The sequence below is a fragment of the Mustela nigripes genome, chromosome 13 (assembly GCF_022355385.1).
Source record: "Mustela nigripes isolate SB6536 chromosome 13, MUSNIG.SB6536, whole genome shotgun sequence".
NCBI lineage: Eukaryota > Metazoa > Chordata > Mammalia > Carnivora > Mustelidae > Mustela > Mustela nigripes.
In genome coordinates, this window is record NC_081569.1 from 107,989,131 (window position 1) to 108,002,090 (window position 12,960).

Genomic DNA, 12,960 nt, shown 5'->3' on the forward strand with positions numbered 1-12,960 from the left:
TGGAGGGAGACAAACCATAAGTGACTCTTAATCTCACAAAACAAACGGAGGGTTGCTGGGGGGAGGGGGTTTGGGAGAAGGGGGTGGGATTATGGACATTGGAGAGGGTATGTGCTTTGGTGAGTGCTGTGAAGTGTGTAAACCTGGTGATTCACAGACCTGTATCCCTGGGGATAAAAATATATGTTTATAAAAAATAAAAAATTTAAAAAAAATACAATGAATAAAGAAAATAGAGTAACAGAAAGGAAATAAACAGGGTCCAGCAGAGGAATCAGGATTGGTTAAATAAATGGTGTAGTGTAAGTGACCAAGTGAGAAAAATCCAGCTGATATTGTGATTCAGTACTGTGTTTGGATTAGGTTTGTAGAAGCACAGCAGTTCTAGGTAACAGTAATGTCTAGGGTGTAGTCACAGGAGAAGAGAGCTACAAAAGTAAACAGCTGACCTGAAAACCAATAGAACTGAGGAAGCCATGGCTTTGGATGAGTGTTTACCTTAGAAACAGAGTTCATCCATGATGATGTTTGATTTGGGAAGAGTATAGAGAAGACTGCTGTCCTTAATCCAGTTAGTTTATTACAGTAGGTAAGACACTGTTATTTCAGGAGCCAAATTTCATTAAATTCAAATCCTGGTTAGTAATTTACTAATTACATCCTTTTGGGTAAGTTATTTACCTGTGTCTTAGTTTTCCCTCTGTAAAATGGGCTTAATATTAATAGTGCTTTTCTTAAAGATTTAGAGTTCCTAGAACAACATTTGACCTGCAGTAAGCTCTAAAAATATTGAATTTATATTATAATGATATTACTAAAAAGTGTTTGTTTAACCACAAGTAAACAAGGGAAATCACAGGCACAAATCTCTGTTCCTACCATAAGAAGTGTAGTGAGGACTATATAATATACTATAAATTATGATGGGAAGCCTATGTCTCATAATAAGAAGTTGGGGCTCAATTTTATCATCCTGGGAAACCAGGTATGCAGGTGTCATATATGTTATATTCCTAGGCTAGGTACTGGTTTACCCTTCTGGTCCACGAGTCACAACTAGCAATTTTCTCAACCCCCACCCCTCCATTGACTCAATTTTTTAACATCAGTAACAAATTTAACTATTCAGTTTTGCTTGGGGTTAATGTTAATTGGGAAACTATATCATGAATCAGTAACAAGAATGACTCATGAGTCGTTGGGTTTTTCACTGGGCAGGATTACTCAACTGGCTGGAACATTTGCACATTTAGACCTTTATAACTATGTTGACTAGCTCCAATGGCTTTGGCGCAACACAACCTAACAGGAAAGGGCTAGCTATAAGTAAAAAAATATGCCTAGCAATTCCAAGTAAGTTAAAACTAAATAGGTGGACAACACTACCCTTTCCACCAGCTGATTCAAAGGTTATATTTATTTGATTCAAATGCAATAAAGTCCATCTAATTCTCCTGACTTCCTACCACAGCTGAATACCAAAGACTGAGTGCTTAGTAATCTTTGCCAGTTACCTTTATATTTATAAAAAAGGGTCATTATATGTGACAAAATGTAATTAGTACTTATGCATTTGAAAAATATGATTTCTTGTGTAAAATACATGAAAATATTAATAGAATCTTAATTCTCTGTTTATTTTTAGAGGGACCAATAGTAGGGATGTCTAAAAAGCCTACTCAAGTGATCATAGAGAATTTATTTTAGTGAAATACTGTAAAGCTAACCATTGAGACTCTGTGGAATAATTTATTATTGATAAGCATGTATTTTGAAGCTCATGTCTACAGCCTTTTTTTATAACTCAGAGTGGGGTATAACAGAGTGGGGTATAACAGTTGACAGGGCAACTGTCAACAATTTTGACATAATCTGTGGGTATATGTGTGCTTGTGTGTACATGTTCATTGGTTGAATTATATAGACCATCCCCAACTCTTATGAAAGATGCTTCTTAAGTATTTCAGACCACTTCTGGAATGTGAGTGAGAAAGTCAACTTGATTATGCATGTCTGTTGGAGTAAGGGGCACAGGGTAGGGATGAGTGAGGAAGGGCTGAGGATGTTTTATCTGGGAAATGAAAATAATATCCTTAATTTTACCTAGGTTCTTAGATACAGTCATCAGGGATATATTTCCAGTACTGCATCCATGTTCTCTTAATTTTATTGTTTGACGTCCAGTATGTTTTCAGATGAAACTGAAGGTTTGGCATTTCTTACAAACCTAATAATATTTCCATCTTCCTCTCACATATAATTTAAAGACATCTAGAGGTTTAATTTCCAGTATCAAACATTTTATTTTTCTATTCATTTTATATACTAGTGAGATCAAAATGCAAGGTAATCACCATTTGCACACTTATTGTTGAAAAGATGAGGTGGTGAAGATTCCAGAATTGAACTACTTAGAGGCAGACATTGCCCTCATGGAAGAGCCTCACATATTTCATCATGGATGGAAAAAAGCAAAAATGTGGCATATGGAAATTCTTTTGCAAATATAACCTATACAAACACTGGCTGTTTGAAAGTTAATTATTTGAAAGTCAGCACATTTGTGAAATTGATGTGTCATCATGTATTTTTTATGAACTCACATATTTCAATGTATGCTTTCATTGCTTTGTTTACTATGTCACACTTTTTTGAAATATACTCCCCAGATTTAACAGATTTAATCTGTTTCTTCAGTTTTTTCTTTCAGTTTTCAGCATGTTAGGATCCTTTAGATGGAATTTGAAGACATTCACTTTGTTTTACCTTAACCCCATTGGGATCACTGGTTCCATTTGCATCCTTACTCCCTGTGATAGTCAAGTCAGTGATGGCTTTTACTGTGACCTTAGGCTGACCATTTGGCTGGAATATGATGTAATATTCAGAGTTTGGAACTTTGGAACTAGGCTCTGGACAGAGCTTGTGGGGTATTTTCATGGACTCAGTGGGATTCTATTTATGCTTGCTTTAGCTAACCCTTTGACAGTAGCTCTTATCTGGACCTTGAAACATGTCTGCTCACCTTTCCCTTTAGCTCCCCTGGGTGTGACCTCTGATTTGTGTGGCTAGGGAACGTGGTCCCTTATTGTCTTGGTGAACTTCTGTCCCGATTCATTCGGACCAAAATCTTTCTCCAATATATCAGACATTTAAGAGCTCCTTCTTTGGAAAACATAGGCTATATGCAGATATTTAAATAAACTAATATTTACCTTTTGCAAAAATGGAACACCCCAATTTTCATGTAATAGTCTATACACCCTTACTAAATTTAAGCAAGTGTGGAATTAATCCAAAGCAGGATAGTTTTCAACTTGAATATTTATGCTACCAATAGAAGTCTGGCTATACAAGTAGTTGTTATTTTTTGGTAAGAGCACCAGCAGCAATGATTGCATCTGTAAGAACTAATTGTTTCATATTTTGCAGCTATACTGTCTTTTGGACAAAATAGTACTTGGCAGGAAGAAGTGATGCAGTTAAAAAAGCTTGGGCATAGTGTAGCAGTTAGTAATATAGATTAAGGATTCAAACTGCCTAGATCCAAGTCTTTATTTACATACTTATATTTTGATAACTTTGGAAATTTGCTTCATTTCTCTATTACTATTTTATCATCCAAGCCTCATGGGGTCTTTGTAAATATCGAATGAGAAGATGCAAAATGCTTAAATTCATTACAGGTACAAAGTAAGTGCTCAATTAATATTAAGAACCAACCCACACTTTCTGAACACTTATTTCTGAGCTAAATACTATTTTATATATGTATTTTAATTCAGTTAGTTCTCACGTAATTCACGTACAAAATTTATACTGTTATTCCTATATTAGAAATGATGAACCTTAGGCACAAAGTGGCCATTTAATTTGGCTACATCTGAAAATTTCATCTCTCCATGTGGTTACTGAATCCATAGTCTTCACTGCTTCACAATACTGACTGTTGGTAAATGTTAACTATCATGTTATTCCAATTAATGAATTTCTATTTTTGGAAAAAATTCTAAATTCCTGGTCTTTTTTCTAGGTACATTACATTTTTGGGGTCTACATTTTAATTAGAAGAGCATCTTCATCATTGAATATCATTTTTCTCTTGCCTTTCTAACTCTTTGACTTTCTTTTCTTTGGTGTGTAACACATCATGTATACTACATACATGTCAGTCTTATTTGAGGATGGAAGGGTCAGTGCTACCTACCTAGTATAACTGTAAGCCCCTTGATAGCAGGGAACATGGAAGCCCCCAGTGCTGTGCCAAGAACACATTATAAGCTCTGTAATATTTTTAGATAGATGCCTATGTAACTAATGACTTCAGTTTATTTTAAATATAATGTAAGAGGTTTGAAGCCTCTTATGAATACAGAAGGGCTATCTCGATGCATTATTTAATATACCTTCTGATGAGGTTTATAGAGATTCTTTCTTTTCCTAATTACTGCTCTGGTTAAGCAATGAAGAACAAATTGATCTTTATGTAATGGCATGAATATGAATTCAGTCATGCCTAGAATACTGTTCTAACCCTGGCTCTAATTTTGCCCTTTAGCTGCCAAAGGAACCAAGAAAGTAGATGCTCTAGGAATTCTGACATCTAAATTTTTTCAGTCTCCCAGCATGTCCTGCTGGCACAATGAGGCCATAGAAACTCAGGCTGTACACTCTGATGCATGCTTACTAGACTATCTTTAATTCCCAGCAAAGTCAATTATTCATGAAGAATAATTCAGCTGAAACTGTAGCATTTTCCCTGATACTGCACTTTAGGGTGGCAAGTCAGAGAGGTCTGTGGTGTCTTAGCACTAGAACTGGGTACCACAGAACTTGCTTTGTTTATTTTTATTAGGGATGGAAGATTATCATATGTGTTGAACAGTCTGAGTTTAATAATCTCTAAGTCACTTTAGATAAATTCTATGGATGATACTATTTTGACAATATGGAGAAGATTGAGATTTCAGGTTTCTCTTAGTAAGGAATTGTTTTTTTAGCATTTTATCAAAACAGGGACAGAGAAATGGTGGATATTCTCTGGCAGATATAGGAGACATTTCTACCAGAAGGACTATAAATAGAGGACTATAGACAGTTTTAATTCAGGAAGACCAATGAAGAAACTGGAGGTGCCCCCTTCTCTATTAAGCATTTATCTCCTAAATATCACTAGTCCTATTTTGTATGTTGTAAAAGCAATGTTCAGCAATATTGAAGGTCAAAGTATATATAAGTGTAAAATTATTGACTTTAAACCAAATATGGGGTGCCTCTGTCTATTAGAAGGCAAATTATAGAACTTATTATATAGCCAGTAAAGCTAGAGATTTTAAAAATTAGTAGATACTACATTACTTAGTAATAAATATATTACCATATTTTTAAAAATATAAATTCCAGCCACTATCCTGAGAGAAGATATAGGGGAAATTTTCTCTCTTCAGGATATTTAAATAATAGTAAATAGTAGAGCCATTGCTAATCCTGGTAGATAATGTTTCTTAGAATTATCCATATAATTAGATATTCATATACTGAATACCTTGAAGTAAAATGGTCAGACTACAAACCCACTCCTAGACTTCTAATGCATGTGAAAATCAGAGTTGATGGATTCATTAAGACATAAAAAGATTTGGGGGTGTGTGGGTGGCTTAGTTGGTTAAGCATCCAACTTTTGATCTCATCTGAGGTCTTGATCTCAGGGTCATGAGTTCAAGCCCCATGTTGGATTCCATGCTGAGTGTAGAGTCTACTTCAAAACAAAACAAAACAAAACAAAAAAAAAGCTTAAGAAACTTGTGTTGTATGTTAACTAAACTGGGGAGAATATTTGTCATTTGGAGAAATAGAATTATATTTGCCATTTGATACTGAAACCAGAGTCATTAGCCCAGGCTATTTATAAAAGTTGCTCTCTCAAGAGATCTAGATTAAAGGAATCTAAAACATTGAACATGAAATCATTAATTTCCCAGAATAAGATCTCTTATAGACAGAATTTAAGAGTCAAGAGAATTACAAAATTGCCATATTTACATTTGTGTCTCCAGTCTGGACTTCAATGTCCTACTAAAGCTTTCTAATCTGGGGCAAGTCATATTGGCTCCAGTAGACAGGTAATCAACAATAACTTAAGCATTGTAGTACACATTTTAGCCAATGTCAGAGAAAAATAAGAGCTTGAGATGATGAGAAATGTCTTTGGAGACTCCCCCCCCCCCCCGCCAAAACAATTGAAAGTTTGTAAGATGGATGGAGAAATAATAGATGCACATTGAGAAATAGAAGAAAGAAGGGTCTAGTATCATTAACTCCACAAGTTCCCAAATCATTGCCTTTTCTTCTCAGTACTCCAGGTGCCATCCAGATGCAGCATTTGAACAGTTACCCTAACAAAGTCTATTTAAAAAATTATTTATTTTCGAGAGGGAAAGAGCACAAGTGGCGGTGGTGGGGGGACAAAGGGAGAAGGAGAGCATCTCAAGCAGACTGCCTGCTGAGCATGGAGCCCTACTCTGCTGGATCCCCCAACCCTGAGATCAGGACCCCGGCTGAAACAAAGAGTCAGGTGCTCGGTCAACTGAACCCTCCAGGCATTCCACAAGAAAATCTTAATGCATAAAGCTGCAAAATATATTTCAGTACATAATATTTTCAACATTGAAAAATATTCTTCTGGGGCGCCTGGGTGGCTCAGTGGGTTAACCCTTTGCCTTTGGCTCAGGTCATGATCCCAGGGTCCTGGGATCGAGCCCCACATTGGGCTCTCTGCTCAGCGGGGAGCCTGCTTCCTCCTCTCTCTCTGCCTGCCTCTCTGCCTACTTGTGATCTCTGTCTGTCAAATAAATAAATAAAATTAAAAAAAAATAAAAATATTCTTCTTCATATTGTTCAAGAGTTAAGCTTCTTTTCCTAACTAGATCACAAAATCTTCTGAGAACATAGACATGTTTTATTTGCATGTATTTATGTGCTCCAGACCACCCAACAGTATATGATTTCCCTAACAGTTTCTTAAAGAATGTCCATTGAGTTAAATTACATAAATGTCACTGAAGGAGTAATGCTATGGGTCACTTGCAAAGAAATAATACAGATGCTAGAAACATCATGAATGTGAATATATGAATATAATAGAGATTCAAAAAGGAAGCCGTGACATGTACTTAAAATTATTTCTGCTGGGTGAGAAGTATTTTCCTATTTAACATCTGGCCTATTTACTAGGAATAAGTATCATAATACTAGATCATAATTAATACTGCCAGCACAATTGAGCTTACATATATGGATCTATTTTATTTCTCTAAGGATAAGTTTTATGGCAAATGAAATTAGGCAGTAACAGACAACACAAAAATTACACTCATTTAAACATTAAGGAAAAGAATGGAAATCAGAACTTTTGCTCTTAATTGCTAATTATTACAATGTTAAACCTTAATGAATTACTTGCAAACCTAGTATTGATTTAAACATCCCATTTATTATACCACTATTTCTATGAAGAAAAACATAACACATTCAAATCTGTCTTAGTGTTACAATGAAGAATTCTGTTTGGTCAAATTCCAGGAGAATATAAAATATTGCTAACATTATCCTTGCTCTTAAAATGTTTATACTTTGAAGTGAGCAAAAAATGGAAACTGAATTAAAGAAGATGTACAACATGCAAAAATATTTGTCTTGGTAGAGTATTGTTTTACATCTCCCTCCTACAGTATGTGAAAAATTGTAATCAAAGTATAGAAAGCAACAAAGTTATTTTAGTATAATTGAAATGATTTGTGATTTGTGGGTTTGGGCTTTCCTGTGCTCAAAGAAAAAGAAAAACAAAAGAAAAGTAATTCTGATGTGCTGCAGCAGAGTTGCGTAATTGTGTACTGGTGCAGTTCCATGGGTTTATAGCATCCACATTACAGAAACCATAGCAACAGCAACAACCTCCCATGTAGAACTGAAATTGCAATTCCCTGGTGCTATGACTCCATTCAAACCAATGGGAGAGAATTTATTTTATTTTTAAAAGAGATACATAAATATTTTAGATAACCCGTAGACTGGAGGCTGATAATGTCCTTCTTTAGAGTTTCATTTAGTGTCAATCCATGGTACCTGTGTTTTGGGGGACTGATCTGATGTAGACTGTGGTGTGTACCCATTCCACTGCCTCCCCAAGTTCCTCTCATCCCTCAAAGTCTTGGATCCCAGCAGTGGGCAGAGTATCAGGGCGGCAGTGCTGTTCCTATATGTGAGATCTTTATCAATACCATCTTCAGTAGCAGTATTCTTTCATTACCCGTGGAGTTTGCAGCTGTCTCTCACTCCTCAAATTGGCTGTAATCAAAGGAGAGTGGTTGCAAGAAAGGTGGGAAGAAAGTGTTTAAACAAAGAATTGCACTTGAGAAGACCCCAGAGTTTAAATTCATCATAAATAGCCAAATGCATAGAGTTTCATGAATTCTTGATATGGGTTAATTGTTTGATTATAAATGGAAAATCTCAGCGTCTTCCCTGGGGGAAGTAGGTTCACTCCCAGGTTTAAGGGCCTATAAAAATATAAAGATTTTTTTTTGTTTGAAATAACGTGGTTTTTATATTGTTCCCTTTGTCTGGCAGATTCTCCCTGGCCTGTCCTTCCTTCTCACTCAACTCCCTACCCTAATCACACATTCATCCTATAATGTTCATCAGGTGCTCTGTGTTCCACATGGCCATGCTGGACTCCACATGGCCATGCTGGACTTCCCCTACTATACTTCTACTTGTTATAACATTTAAAAGTACACAATTAACTTATTCTCTACAACTTTCTCCCAATTCTACTGAAAGTGCATTCTAGGAGCTTTTTAAGGAGCTAATGTTCTTGGCATCCCCCCCCCTTTTTTTTTTTTGCCTGTGAACTGATCAGAGCCCCCATATTGTAGATTTTGTGAGAGATGGAACTAGAACTATGATTCTCAAATACCTGTTCTCAGTACAGTGCTGGATTGAGAGAGATTACTTGGAGAGATTTTTAGAAAGACAGATTTCTGGGCCCTATCTTTAGATACTCTAGTTTAGAAGGTTGAAAGTATGTATAGAATTATGTAATTTTAAAAGATATCTCAGCTTCTAGTCCCTTTGAAATTATATTGGTGAAACAGATGTCCTGAAGATTCCTGTCCTGGATATCCCACATTCAAACTCAAAATTAAATCTATATTTAGCTTAAGTTAAGCTGTGAGGGAGGTTGAGTAAGGGGAGCTATTCTGGAAATCTACAATCCCCTCATCTCCTAAACTTCCTTCTTCTCCCCTGAAATAGTTCAGAACAAGAAGATCTACAGAAGTTATGGATGTGATAGGAACTTAACTCTTCTCCGAAATATTTTCATTGTCAGTAGTTTGTATTTCCAACTTTAAAATTCAGATTTTTAAAGCTCCTAAATCAAATGGGATATTTCAATTTTAATGTAATGTCTAAATATGCCTTTTAAAATTTTTGAAATAAATTTTTCTGTTTAAAATTTAATCACATTTTTCTCTAATTTTATTATTAAAATTAAGGCTTTCACTAACACAGGTGAAATTTTCTGGAAGTTATCTACTCTAAAACAGTTTTATCTGGGATCATTTTCTTTCTGCCTGACAAACACCTTAAATATTTTTAATTTGGATCTACTGATGGTCTATTCTCAGTTGTTTGTTTTATTTTGTTGGTCTGAAATTATCTCTATTTTGCCTTTACTCCTTAAGTTTATATTCACTGGGTAGAGAAGTCTCGCTCATCACTTTCTATTAGCTTGAACGTATTTTTCTATTGTCTGCTAGCTTCCAATTGTAACAGAAGGAAATTAGTTGCCTGTCTGTCATGTCTTTGATGGCAACTTTTCTTCTGGTGGCTTTTTAGATTCTTATTATCTTTTTTTCTAAAGTTTTTTACTTTAACAAGTCTTTGTGTATTTTGTGCACACATACATGTACCCACATACTGTCTGTTTGAAAATATATCCTCCTTGAGTCTGTGAATTGATGAATTATTGGAAATTCCTAGCTATTACCTTTTCAAAAATTGTCTCTGTAGTCTCTCTTTTCTCATCTGCTGGGACTCCAGTTAAATGTATTTTAGACATTTTAACTATTGTGTCACTTATTCTTCTGCATTTTTTTTTATCTTTTAGTACTTAATTGTGAATAGTTTCTTTTAACCTATCTGTTGTTAAATCCATTAATTCATTCTTAATTTCAGTTATTTCTATAATTTCTACCTGGTTCTTTTTCAGTACTTTAATGTTACTTACAGTAGTTTCTAGTTCCTTGCTGACTTTTTCCAAGTATGACTTTTATCTCAGAAATAAACAGAAGCGTTGTGTTCTGTACCTGATCATTCCCTTATCTGAAGGCCCTAGGTATATCCTTCTCCTGTTTCTGGATAATTTTGTCGCCAGGTACGATTTGGAGTTTTTTCTGGATATATTTCTAGAAAAATCTTCTCAGAAATAATTTCAAATCTAAGCTCTTCAAGGGAGGATATTGTCTATTTGGGGGACCATCTGAGGGCAGTAGCCATCTCAAGACTAAGGGTAGAGAAATTTCTGATTTAACTAGTTGACTAGCCATAGCATAGTCAGTACCACCATTTCATAAAAAAATTCTCTCCAGAACCTCATCTGGAATAGGACTGTCACACTGCAGCTTCTGTCTTTGGTGTGCACCAAACTCCAAACCCATTTCCCTCTACTTCACAAAAACAGCAAGATATTTAGCCTCTCAGCAACATTCCAAAAGTTAGAAAATAGTTTCAGGGTAAAAGCCCTGGGTGGTAGAACGTGTTATACATGAAAATTCTTCCCTCCTACCTTTCATAAGCTCAGAACTCAGACCCATGCTCCACACATCTCCTGCCCTTCCCCAAAACCTGTTTCTGAGCTGCCTTTTCTGATTGGGCATTTGCCTCCAAGGCTAAAGCAGATCTGGCTCATGTCTGAGGTGTACTTCTCTTCTCATTCCAACCAGGCCATTTTTCAGTCCCTTATTAGGTCTCTCTACCTTTTAGAAGGTGATTTTTGTCAAACCTTTTTAGTTGTCATTACAAAGAAAATTAATCCAGTCTACCAGGACTGTCATGACTGTGTGCTTTGATGATGTGTTATCACTTATTAATGGTTATTTTCATTTTATATTGGTTTATGGCTTTTCTTTCCCTATTCTTTCTGGTTTGTTACACATTTCATTTTTAATTTAGTTTCAGAGTTTATTAAATTTTCCACTACATTAATTACTGTGTTCTTTTTCTCAATACTCCTTATCCAATACATATTTCTTTACTACTGTATGAAGTCAGTATTTTGAAAACATTCTCAACCAATGTATTCGTTATTAAACTGCAACTTTTAAATATTTTTACTTTTTTATTTGCCTCCTCCCTACGTAGATGAGATCTTTGGGATTTTTTTTTTTTAACCTGATCTCTCTTTTCTAAACACCACTTAACCCTATCTCCCGAATGCTAAGTTTTGCTGATATAGCTGATTATTAATAAAAATATTTCATTTTAATAGCTTCCTTATATTTAAAGATTCATTATTTAGCACTTAAATAACAGATCCTTAGATACTTAATACATAATGTATTTTCAACATTTTGAGGAACCTCCATGCTGTTTTCCAGAGTGGCTGCACCAGCTTGCATTCCCACCAACAGTGTAGGAGGGTTCCCCTTTCTCCGCATCCTCGCCAGCATCTGTTATTTCCTGACTTGTTGATTTTAGCCATTCTGACTGGTGTGAGGTGATATCTCATTGTGGTTTTGATTTGTATTTCCCTGATGCCGAGTGATATGGAGCACTTTTTCATGTGTCTGTTGGCCATCTGGATGTCTTCTTTGCAGAAATGTCTGTTCATGTCCTCTGCCCATTTCTTGATTGGATTATTTGTTCTTTGGGTGTTGAGTCCTGGTGATTCACAGACCTGTACCCCGGGGGATAAAAATATATGTTTATAAAAATAAAAAATTAATTACATAATGTATTGTTTGAACTTAACATGCATTTCAGTGTTCTTTGCTTAGCACTTCCTTTCTTGAGATCTCTGCACTGACCCCTATGTTGCTTCTCAAGAATTTTGTTCAGATGAGTTATGTGGCTGGATGGATTTTCTGAATGCTTACATATCTGTGAATACCCCTTTTTCACACTGACCTATTTATTCTATCATGTAGGGGGCTGGGAGTAAGCACTTGTTCAAATCCTAAATATTAAGCACCTACTATAACTGTAGTAAAGTTGCAGGTGTCAGACCAGTGATACAGTTGTATTTCTTGAAAATGAATTTTATAGATTTAAATGTGTTATAGTGGGGGGGGGTGTAGCTATGTAACACTCAGAAAATGTATGTCAAAGTAGCAACAACCTAGTATTAACTGGAAGTCTGATGTCCTGTGATTATTTATTCTTTGTAAATAGCATTTATATCTGGAAGTTTATCAGGTTTTATTTTTTCCCTTAGAATTTAGGAATTGTTTTGGGCTATGTTCTTAATCTTGTACTCTCTGAAGGTTGTTTTCTCTTAGAGAGTGTTTTAATTTTTTTCTTTTTTCTTTCTTTCTATCTTTTGCTTTTTCTCTTCTTTTCTTTTTCTTTTCCTTTTTCCTTTTTCTTTTTCTTTCTTTCTTTCTCTCTCTCTCTCTCTCTCTTTTTTTTTCCTTTGTGCATTCATTGTGTCTGGCACTGGAAGTAACCTGGAGAATAGAGAAAAGTTTCAGAAGCCTCTATCTGATCACTGTCTGCTTTGTAATCTCCTTCCTCTCTCTAAGCCTCAAAGATAGAAAGGACTTAGCTTATATCAGTTCAGTTCCTAGAGACTAAAACCAGGAATATTTATGAGGTGCCCCTCCCTGGAGGGTAGGGGGTTGTCCGTATATCTCCAGGATCTATGATCATGTGTCCTTCCCCAGAAATTGTCTACCCCAG